Source organism: Carlito syrichta, unplaced genomic scaffold (assembly GCF_000164805.1).
Source record: "Carlito syrichta isolate Samal-C Ts95f unplaced genomic scaffold, Tarsius_syrichta-2.0.1 Scaffold314839, whole genome shotgun sequence".
Lineage (NCBI taxonomy): Eukaryota > Metazoa > Chordata > Mammalia > Primates > Tarsiidae > Carlito > Carlito syrichta.
This window is the reverse complement of record NW_007258935.1, coordinates 467,798-480,060: the sequence shown is the minus strand read 5'-3', so window position 1 is coordinate 480,060 and position 12,263 is coordinate 467,798.

Below are 12,263 nucleotides of genomic sequence, written 5' to 3'. Positions count from 1 at the left end.
TGTATGCCTAGATGTTTGAGGGTTTTTATCAAGAAGGGGTGCTGGATTTTATCAAAAGCTTTTTCTGCATCTAATGATATAGTCATGTGGTTTTTGTTTTTGACATCTATTGATGAATTTAATTACATTTATGGTTTTACGAATGTTGAACCAGCCTTGCATCCCAGGTATGAAGCCTACTTGGTCATGATGGGTGATTTTTGAGATGTGTTGTTGAATCTGGTTTGCTAGGATCTTGTTGAGAATTTTAGCATCTATGTTGTAAGGGGCACTTTTTGAAACCACCAAATTCCTCAGTGCTCATGGGTGATGGTCTCATTATTTTTCATCCACAAGAACACCTGGCAGCCTGTAGGTGCTGGAGTCCAGCTCCCATGAAAACATTTTAAGAGCTCCCCAAAACTCCAGGACACTGCCTTATGATGCCACATGGCCCCAGCCCCCACCCTTGTCTGGCAACTGCGCTTCCCACATTGGCCTGGCAACCAGTTGGCCCCTCGACCTGCCCAGTCACCAACCTGCTGCACTCAGTTCTAGGACAGACAGAGACTTGGATAACACTCCTGTACTTCCAGAGTACCTGCTCCACACCAGGAAAGGACCCTGCTACACACCCCAAAAATACTGCCTCAAAAATATGTATAAGTTCCTCTTGCGTCCAAATATTCATCGTGCACTCACTCGGCCAGGGCAGACATGAACAAGACACGCTCTCTGCTCTTGAGAGTGAATCCTCACTGGGAACAAGTCTGATAGCAAGACAGGTAAGTGGCCAAGACTGCAGGGCTCAGGTAGGAACAGTGGATCATCATCACCAGAACAGGAGTGGGATCTGTACTCAGAAAAGCCCAGGGTGGGGAGGGGGGTTGGACATGACAGGGAAAATAGACTGTCTAACAAGCCTGCCTCCTCCCAGATAAGCCAAGTCTCAGGGCCCTGACTCTGAATCTGTAGTGGCCACACCCTTAGAGGCAGCCTGCTGGGAGTGATGCAAGAGGACACACCTAGGGCTGGGGTCACCCTAACCCATGGAAGTACTCATGTCCTGCAGGGCTGGCAGAGGTTCTCTTGGGACCTTACAAGGGCCTGTGGGACTGGCCCTCCAAACTTGGGGGCTCACTCCATAATGAAATGAATCCCTGGAGAACAGCCATCCACATATGCAGCCACAGGAATGCCAAAGGCAAGCTGCAGTCGGAGACCTGCCTCTTCTGTCAGTGGAGGTCGTGTCCAAGGGTCATCCACAGTGGGCGGTTCCCAGGGAAGGGCAGAAAGCCGTGAGCTGGGCTGCCCGGGCCTCTTCTGCCCACAAGCATCATTCTGGGACTTGCCCTTCCTCTGCGGCCAGGCCTTGATCTGCTTTTTCTTAGCCCTCCCTCTTTCTCTGCCTCCCCCACAGGGCATTCTCTGCAGTGGAGGCTTGCACTTCCAGGGGCGCAGGAGGTATGGGCTGGACAAGCCAGTCACTGTGGCCTGCTGGACCCTGCCCCAAGCCCAGCTTCTGTGCCTGGAGCCCTGCGCTGCTCCTGTTCTGCACTCAGATTCTGTCTCCTTTTGATCCCCCTAGGTGGCAGCCTGGACATGGTCTCAGGGCACAGGAAGACCAAGCACCATGGGGTGCCCCACTGGGTGGACGCTATATTGCCTCTCTAATGCTTAGAGATTGGTGTGGTGACTTTACATGTGGTGCCCTTTGGGTAAATAGTAATAATCCAGGTGACCAAAATACTTAAAAGAAAACTGTCCTTATCCGAGCCTGAGAACAACAACGAACAGCATCTCCCTCACAGGCCAGCAGGCCCGGAAGAGGCCATGATCAGAACTTGCAGAGCCCAGGTGGCAGGGCAGGTACGCAACAAGGAGTTGGGTTGCAGGGAAAGACTTTGGTCAGACACCCCAGGGGTGCAGTGATGGGCCCCCAGGGGCTGTGGGGAGGACAGTTCTGGCGCTGAACAAAGAGGCATGTTCCCGCTGGATCCAGAGAGCACTCCGTGGTGCCTGCCTTCCCCCAGGAAAGGAGAGTGCGGGCCATGAAATCACAGCAAACACACCTCCAGTTTAGAAGCCAACAAAATTGCCCCGTCTGAGAACATCTGAAAGTCTGCACCATCGCTCTGAGCCCAGGTCTCCCTCTGTTCCCAGATCTGGGGAACACTCGGAGATGCAAGGGAGAGAGGTCAGCTGCAGGGTGGCCAGGAGTCCGCCAAGACCTTTCCACCTCAAGGTTGTTTCCCATTTGCTCGCCTTTAGAGGTGATGCTGAACCCAAGTCATGACCTGACTCCTGCAGGTGCAGAAAAGTACATGTCAGACTCTGCAGTCTACATGGCCTTCATTTGCCCCCACAAAGTAGAGTCGGCTAGTGGGCCAATGCAGACTCGACACAGCCTTCACTGGGAACCTCCACCAACAGCCTCCAGTGCCTGACAGCCAGGCGGCAGCCAGTGTCACATCATTCCTGAGTACTTCTTGTCATAGTACTGAGATGTGGAATTGATGGCACAGGAAAGGCAGAGCTGGCTACGGCTACCCCTGGAAGATGGGCAATGGCAGTCCCTCTGCAGAGAGAAGGGATGAGCCCGTGATGAGCTTAGAGTTACAGGGAGAGCCGTGACCTCTTCAGTCTAGCACTGACTCAACTTCTCCATTGAACTGACAGTTATAGTTTCTTGAATAAACATGGAATTGACCCCCTGGTCTCAAAGATTGAAACTTATATTTGTCTCATCTGAGTTCCTTTCCAGGGAAACTGACCCTCAGGCCTGTAGTACAGTAAGTCCCCTCCATATGGACAAATTCTGTTCCCAGAGCCTGTGTTCGTAAGTCCAATTTGTTTGTAAGTCTGACAAAGTTAGCCTGGGTACCCAACTTACACAATTGGCTATATAGTAAGTACTCTACTATAACAGGTTTATAACACTTTCCACACGAACAATACATTTAAAAAACACAAAAAATAAAGAAACCTGTTTAATGGTACAGCACAGTACCTTGAAAAGTACAGTAGTACAGTCCACTACAACAGCTGACATACAGGAGCTGGCACCACGTGAAGAGGCAAGAAGAGTTACTGACTGGAGGAGGGAAAGGAGGTGGGAGATGGTGGAGCTACAGGATTATCAACAACAGGAGACAGGGGGCGGCCAGTTGCAATGTCACCCAGGTTCTGGTTTCCTTGCTGAATTCGATTCTATCTATCTACCCTCTTAAAAAAATGATTCGGTGATGTCTGGGTAGTTGCTCTTTTTTTCTTGACATAGATGACACAGTGGCCCTGGATTGCATTCCGAGCAGCTACTGCAGCCTTTGTATACTGTTCTACATTTGGGTCCAGAGCCTCCAAAACTAACAGTGCCTCCTCACATAAGGAAATCTCCTTGCCGTTTCCCCGCTGAGTCTCTTCAGTTCTTCCATGGCTTCTTCTTCCTCTTGTCTCTCTTTGTCCTTTCTCTGGGCTGCCCGTTCCATCAGGTTTTCATCAGCAAGCTCCTCGTGTTGTACAGCAAGGAGTTCTGTGAAGTCATCCATTTGCAGATGTAGCTCCAGCTTCCGCTGAGGGTCTCTAAGTTGCCTTTGGACTCCTCCTACAGTTTCTCAAATCCTTGAAAGCTATGAACAAACTGCGGGCAAAATTTCTTCCAGACCCCATTCATGGTGACACCTGTAATCTCATGCCAAGCAAAGTCAATGTTTTTATGGCATTGTAGATGTTATAGTCCCTTCAAGGTTGTCCCAAGGTTGTTCCTGATTCATCACTTACCTTTACTGCCTGACAAGAAGTATGATGTAAATAATATTTCTTGAAACTCACTATAACTCCCTAGTCCATAGGTTGGATGAGTAAAATAGTATTCTGTTACAGATGCACTACTTTGAAGTTGGGATAAAAGTCATCTATGAATGGGAGGTGGTCTGGAACATTGTCCAGCAGCAAAAAGAACATTGAGTGTGACGTCCTTCTCCAAGCAATATTTCTCTACCTCTGAAATAAAGTGGTAAAAAAAAATCAGTCCTAGAAGATGTCCTGTATAGTGCAGACTTTGGAAGGGAACCCTTGGCTATGTTTTTAAGCTCTTGGATTCTCTGAATGATAAACTAAGAGAGCTTTCAGTTTCATATCACCAGAACCACTGCCACCAAACAACAGAGTTAGCCTATATTTTGCTGCTTGATGGCCTGGCATCAACATTTCCTCTTTACTGATGTAACTTCGGCCCAGCATCCTCTTACAGTATGGTCCTGTCTCATCAACATTAAAAACCTGTTCCATAGCATGCACCTGTAGCTCTGGCTACTTGGAAGGTTGAGGCAGAAGGATCGCCGGAGCCCAGCAGGTTGATGTTGGGGTGGCCGTGAGCCTGCGTGCCACTGCACTCCAGCCTGGGCAACAGAGTGATACTACAATGCAAATAAAAATAAAAATAAATAAAGCTAAAAAGAAAACCTACTCAGGTAAATGCATGTCTTCATCAATAACTTCTCAACACATTTCAGGAAATTTTCGGGCAGCTACTGTATCTGCACTCACAGCCTCTCCACTTACTTTTACATTGTAAAGGTTGGCTCTGGCCTTTAACTGATGAAACCAGCCATGGCTGGCATTAAAAAGACACGTCCTCTGATTCTTCACTGTGTTTCCTCTTGAGATCTTCATAAAAGCTTTTAGCTTTCTCTTGAATCAGCACTAAGCTGAGTGGGACTCAGTGCTGATGCTGGGCCTGCATCCACCCACTGAGAAGTCTCTCCATCTCCTTCATCACTCTTCCACACTTCTTTGATATTACTTTTGATGTCCTCAGCATAGCAGATGTCATAGGTTCCATGATCTCATCCTTGTTCTTTTGAATCGTGCTGATGGTTGAATGATTTGTGTTATAAGAATGAGCAACGTCTGCCATCTTTTCATCTTGCTCCACTCTCTCAATTATTTTCACTTTTGTTTCCCTTGATATCACTCGGTGCTTCTTAACAGTACCAACTACATCACCTCTGCTTGTACACTTCCTTCCGCCATCCTGGGCTTGAAATAAAGATATTGTATGATTGTACTCTATACAGTACTGTAAAGTACACAAAAGCACAACCACTTGTAGAGGAAGCACACACGTGACAATGTACGCCAGACATGTGAACTTACATAATTAGACATGCAAACACACATTCACATCTTTGACAATTTGCAACTTGAAGGTTCATATATAGGGGACTTGCTGTAACAAGAAACTAAAACTCACCAGATCACCATATCCAGATAATGAAATGCCAGATCATTTCCCAGCCCCTATTGCCAACTCCTCTTCTTTACCCTCCCCAATTCTTGTTTGCCAATGCCTCTTTTTTATCCCTCCCTAGTTCTTGTTTTTTATATTCCTGCCCGCTATATAAACCTCTGACTTCAGTGGGACAGGGAGGTGGATTAAAGACTATCTTTCATTTTCCTTGACTGATATCACTCAAAACCTTATTTCCTGGAAATACTTGTCTCAGAGATTGGCTTTCTATGCAGCAAACAACAGGACCCTGATTGAACCCCTGGTGTTTAGTAACATGTCCAAGCCCTCCCTGAAGCTAGAGGGAGGTATGATGCATGACTTCACACAGCACTGACAGCAGTCACCCACAGACACAGTCAGAGGCAACAGAGGCTGATGGACCAAGTGCCCCCTCTAAAGTAGGTGAGCAGGCATTTGCTGGAAGAGGAGGATGGGGAAGTGCAAAGTTTCACAAGACCTGAGAGAGCATATGTCTGCTCAGGAAAGGGCTGCTGCTGAGCCCTGTGGAGACAGCACCTGCCAGGGTGCAGGATGGAGTGGAGAGCCAGTATGGAGCAGGGGCTGGGAACAGGACATGTGCAGAAGCAGGGACTATGTGGAGATAAGAATGATGATGTGACGCAGCCCAGGAACAGGCTGCAAGAGGAGGAAGCACTCAGGGCAAGAGGAAGAGGGAAGCATGCATGGAAGGAGTCTGGTGACCTGAGACACTCGAAGACAAGTTGGGCATAAGAACAGCTGGCTGGCTAGCAAGCCCAGGCAAACAGGACAGCTGGATCCCGGCAATCACAGTAGCCTGGGGCTGATGGCAACAAAGGTTGCCGCAGGCGTGGGCTATGAATGCAGCCTGTGGAGAGAAGCATCAGAGGCTGGAGGTAGGTACACTTGGCAGATACCACTGCTATCAAAGGATCACAGTGATCCACATCCACTGATAGGAACCGCACCCTGCAGAAAGTAAGAAGAGCTCAGGACCTCTCTGGCACTGCTGACATGTGAGCTGCATCCACACAGGAGGACACCTCAGGCCAGCTCAAATGGAGGTGTTCCGCAGATACTTGCACTCTGATCTTCAAAAGGCTTGGGATCATGAGCCTTGAGCAGAGACTGGAAGCACATTCCAGACTGAAGGAGAGTGAAGAGACACTCCTCGAAACGCAGCATGAGGTTCTGAACCAGGTCCTCAGCAGAGAGGAAGGACCTTCCTGCAGAGTCAGAAAACCCCACCGGGCTTCTGAAGGAGGGGGCATGCAAGTTCTTCGTGCTGGCCTTAAAACTCTTCTGCAAGTTTAGAACGAATTCCAAAAAAGGTTTAATGTGAAAGTCTGGAGTGAGCCTAAACTCAGCAAAAGGATGAGCTGAAACTTGTCGATAAGAGACTAAGACAAACCTAAAAATCATGAGATTGACTCAGTGATGTACTACACAGACATTATGTACAAAGGAGAATGACTTTTAAGACTCCAATGTCTCTCTCCCCAGTAATAAAGCCTCTTGCAGATGTTCCGCTCAACGGGTCCGAGGAAGGGAAGGGCACAGATCGTCTTGGAGAATGTCCAAGCTGAGTTGGTCAGCCGGCTACATCACCTCATGTGTGAGTCATTCATTCACTCTGGCTTCTGTAGTGGGCCCTTGGATGAACGTGAGCACGAGGACCAACTCATAAGCACTCGACCTCCTCCTACTTAAAAGTCTCTGGCTATGTGTGCATTCACTCAATTCAAAGTTCAAACTCCCAGTCAGGACAGTTTCTCCCCCTAAGTACCAGCACACCAATGGCACCATGTAGGGGAAGACTGTGGAACACACCACACCACATGCCCCTCACACCACCTTCCGCTTCCGCCAAGCCCGAAGGTGTTGCGCGAGCTCGCGCTGCAGGTACTGGCATCTCTGCTGCAAGGCTTCACGTGTCCCCTTCCTGGCCCGTGTCAGACTTCTCAGGAGGGAATTTTCCTGTCACTTGTTTCTTTAACCAAATTTTAGATTTTAGTCATCCTTTTTGTTTTGTTTTGTTTGTGTGTTTGTTTTTGAGTCAGGGTCTCACTGTGTCTCCCAGGCTGGAGTGCAGTGGCACAATCTTGGCTCACCACAGTCTCAACCTCCTGAGCCCAGGTGATCATTCTACCCCAGCCTTCCAAGTAGCTGGAATTATAGGCATGCATCACTATGCCTGGTTATTTTTTTAAATTTTTTTCACTATGTTGCCCAGGCTGATTGTGAACTCCTGGACTCAAGCAATTTTCCCAACCTTAGCCTCCCAAAGTGCTGGGATTACAGGTGTGAGCCACTGTGCCCCACCCTTTTGTTTTGTTTTCTTTTTTCAGAGTCAAGACTTTTTTTTATTTTGAGTTATTTACAGCTTCTAACGATTGAATAAAGTATGTTCTTGTGAACAAAATTTGAAGCATATTGCTTTTTATCTGCCTTATTTCTCCAGAATCTGGAAACTATTTCTGAGTACTGGCACTCACAAAACTAAATTGTATGTCAAGATAGGTATACACATAAGTGCAATAAGAATCTGTTTTCTTTTGTTACAGAACATGATTAGAGACACTGGTTATTTTACCAAGGAATTTACTAGAATGGCATTTTCACATATGAGCAGACTGCTTTGAGGAACTGAAATTGAGATCTATAAAGAGACTATAAAAATCCCCTTGGAGGATTCGAGACGGCAAGATGGCAACCGCATAGATAGATCCCTGAGATTCTCCCAACGTAAGTTTCCCAAAAAGACTATTACTTTTCTTCCTGCACCCCCCCAGCCCACCTCCACCCACACTGGTACGAGGCTTGGGGACTTTTGGTCCCACGCAGGACCAGACATCGCCGCCGGACCGGCTGCTCCACTATATGTGATTCCGGCTGGCTGGGGAATTCCAAATCCTGGATCGCAGCTCCATCCCTGGCCACAGCGTGGAGACCAGCATCCAGCGCGAAGCTGCCGGTCATGCAGGGAGGCTCTGAGTGCCCGCCCCTTAGAGACACTGGTCCTTCTGGCTAAAGTGCCCTGGGAGGGACCCAGAGCCACCACCTGCCCTCTGGAGCTTTGGAAATCGGAAGCCCCTGGCCCACCCTGGCTGAGGCACTCAGCGTGCACAACCACAAGCCGGTGTAAGGGGGCAGAACCCCAAGCTGGCGTAAGGTGCCAATCGCAGGCTTCCAGCTACAGAGGAGGAAATGCCTGACCCTGTCCCCCACCCCAGCCGGCTGGAGGCACCCCAGATCCAGTGCCCAGCTGTGAAGCTGGTCCTGCCTAGAGACCCACAGGAGCCCCCTAAAAGCAAACCACCACCTCCACCATTTTCAAGGCATATTTACATCGCATCGCCCCGCCCACCTAGCAGAGCCTCCACCTGGGTTCCCACGGTGACGTCATTAACAGGAGACAAAGCCCCTACCCTACGCTGAATAGTGACTAGTGTCACAGATCTCCTGGGCAACAAGCTAACTGCCTGAAATAGAAAGAGAGGAGAGAGGCTGGAGATTAGATCTCAGGAATTTGATCACTAAGAAACGAGAGAAAAAAATCTACACAAATGAAGAAAAACCAAAAGAACAATATGGGTCTGTCCCAGACTCCTGGGAGGACAGACACTGAGAAAACTGACTTTGGAACGCAAACAATGAAGAGCCCCACCCAGAATGAATGGTCTCAAAATACAAACCTAGACATCAAGACATTAATGGAGAGATCAAAAAGAATTGAAGAGACTCAAGAAGAAACTAGAAAGGAGCTGATATCTGAGATAACAGTAATAAAGAATACTGTGAATGAAATAAACAATAAACTGATAAGCATGGAAAACAGAATTACCCAAGCAGAAGAAAGAATCTCAGAGCTTGAGGACCAAAATATAGAAATAACCCAAACTCTCAAAAACACAGAAAGCAAGCTCAAAAAGACAGAAGAAAATCTTCAAGAGATAAGTGATTACCTCAAGAGGCCTAACCAAAGAATAATTGGTCTGCCTGAGGCAGAAAAAGAGACAGAGACCACATTGGAACAAACTTTCATGAGATCATTCAAGAAAACTTCCCTTATCTAATCAACGATGCAAAAACTCAAACACAAGAGATCCAGAGAACCCCTGCAAGACAACAAATGAGAAAACCAACTCCTAGACACATAATAATTCGCCTAAACAAAGTAGGCATAAAAGAAAAAATCCTAAAGGCAGCAAGAGAAAAAGGTCAGATTACCTACCATGGAAAACCAATTAGAATAGCAGCAGATTTATCTACAGAAACCCTGCAGGCTAGGAGAGCTTGGAGCCCTATCTTCAAAGTCCTAAAAGATAAACAATTTCAATCAAGAATAACCTACCCTGCCAGATTAAGCTTAATCAGTGAGGGAGAATTAAAATCTTTCCCAGATATCCAATCCCTAAGAACCTACACTGCCACCAAACCACATCTACATGAAATACTTAAGAAAGTACTAAACACAGAAGAAAAGGGGAAAAAAGAGCAACATTTTTCACAAGAGTACAGGAAAAAGAATAAAATACATATGAACCAACCCCAAAAACAAGAGAAAGACAGTAAACCGAGTGGAACAACAACTCTAAAAGAACTATATGTAAAGGATGAACTCTCACATTTCAATAATTAGCCTAATGTGAATGGACTAAATGCACCACTGAAAAGACATAGAATGGCAAAATGGATAAAATATCACCAGGCAACAATATGCTGCCTTCAAGAGACCCATCTCACTAGAAAGGACATGCACAGACTCAAAGTAAGAGGATGGGAAACAAATTTCCAGGCGAATGAAACACAAAAGAAAGGAGGAGTCACGATCCTAATTTCAGACAAAATACCACTTAAGCTATCAAAAATAAAAAAAGATACAGAGGGCCACTACATAATGATAAAAGGCTCACTCCATCAACAAGAAATATCTATCCTAAACATATATGCACCTAACATAGGTGCACCAACTTTTACAAAGCAACTCCTAGGAAAACTAAAGAAAGATATTGATTCTAACACTATCATAACTGGGGACTTTATACCCCACTCACAACCCTCGACAGATCATCGGGACAAAAAATCAGCAATGAGATTCGGAACATCAATGTGACTCTGGACCAAATGGACTTAATTGATACCTACAGAACACTCCATCCAAAGACCAGAGAATACACATTCTACTCATCACTGCACAGGACATACTCCAAGATCGACCACATTCTCGGTCATAAATCAAGAATAAGCAAATTTAAAAAGACTGAAATTCTACCATGCACTTTCTCGGACCACAATGGAATAAAAATAAACATTGACACCAACAAGGTCCCCACAAAACTCACAAAGACATGGACACTAAACAGCATGATGCTAAACAACTCCTGGACCAATGATGAAATCAAAACAGAGATCAAAAGATACCTGGAAACAAATGAAAATGAAGAAACATCTTACCAAAATCTCTGGGACGCCTTAAAAGCTGTAGTAAGAGGGGAATTTATATCCCTACACACACACGAAGAAATTGGAAGGAGCACAGATTAATAGCCTAACAAGCCACCTAGGGAAGCTGGAAAAGCAAGATCACAAAAACCCTAATTTCAGCAGAAGAATCCAGATCACCAAAATAAAAGCCCAAATCCAGGACATAGAAGACAAAAAGACAATACAAAAAATCAATGAAACAAAAAGCTGGTTCTTCGAAAGGATAAACAAGATTGATGGTCCCCTAGCTAGACTGACCAAGAAAAAAGAAAAAAAAAACCCAAATAAGCACAATCAGAAACACAAAAGATGAAGTCACATCTGACCCTGAAGAAATACAAAAGATCATCGGAGACTATTATATACACTTGTATGGAAACAAGCTTGAAAACCTCAAGGAAATGGAGGACTTTCTGTCATCACACAACCTGCCTAGGTTGAAACAAGAAGAAATTGAGACCCTAAATAGACCAATAACAATCAAGGAAATTGACTATGTAATAAGAAAACTACCTACAAAAAAAAGTCTGGAACCAGATGGCTTTCCAGCAGAATTCTACAAGACATTTAAGGAGGAACTGATTCCAATCCTACTGAAGCTATTTCAGGCAATTGAGAAAGATGGAACCCTCCCCAAATCATTTTATGAAGCTAACATCACATTGATACCCAAGCCAGGTAAAGACCCAGCAAAAAAAGAGAACTATAGGCCAATATCTTTGATGAACATACATGCTAAAATTCTCAACAAGATCCTAGCAAACCAGATTCAACAACACATCTCAAAAATTAAGGTCAACCACATACTTGGCCATAAATCAAGCACAAGCAAATTTAAAAGGACCGAAATTTTACCATGCACCTTCTCGGACCACAGTGGAATAAAAATAAACATTAACACCAACATGTCCCCCCAAAACCCACAAAGACATGGACACTAAACAGCATGATACTAAACAACTCTTGGGTCAATGATGAAATCAAAACAGAGATTAAAAGATACCTGGAAACAAATGAAAATGAAGAAACATCTAACTAAAATCTCTGGGACGCCATGAAAGCTGTAGTAAGAGGGCAATTTATATCCCTACAAACACACATGAAGAAATTGGAAGGATCACAAATTAACAGCCTAACAAGCCACCTAAGGAAGCTGGAAAAGCAAGACCACAAATCCCAAATTTCAGCAGAAGAATCCAGATCACCAAAATAAAAGCCCAAATCCAGGACATAGAAGACAAAAAGATAATACAAAAAAATCAATGAAACAAAAAGAGCTGGTTCTTCAAAAGGATAAGCAAGATCAATGGTCTCCTACTTAGGCTGACCAAGAAAAATAGAGAAAAAACCCAAATAATCACAATCAGAAACACAAAAGGTGAAGTCACATCTGACCCTGAAGAAATAGAAAAGATCTTTAGAGACTACTACATACACTTGTATGGAAACATACTTGAAAACCTTAAGGAAATGGAGGACTTTCTGTCATCACACAACCTGCCTAGGTTGAAACAAGAAGAAATTG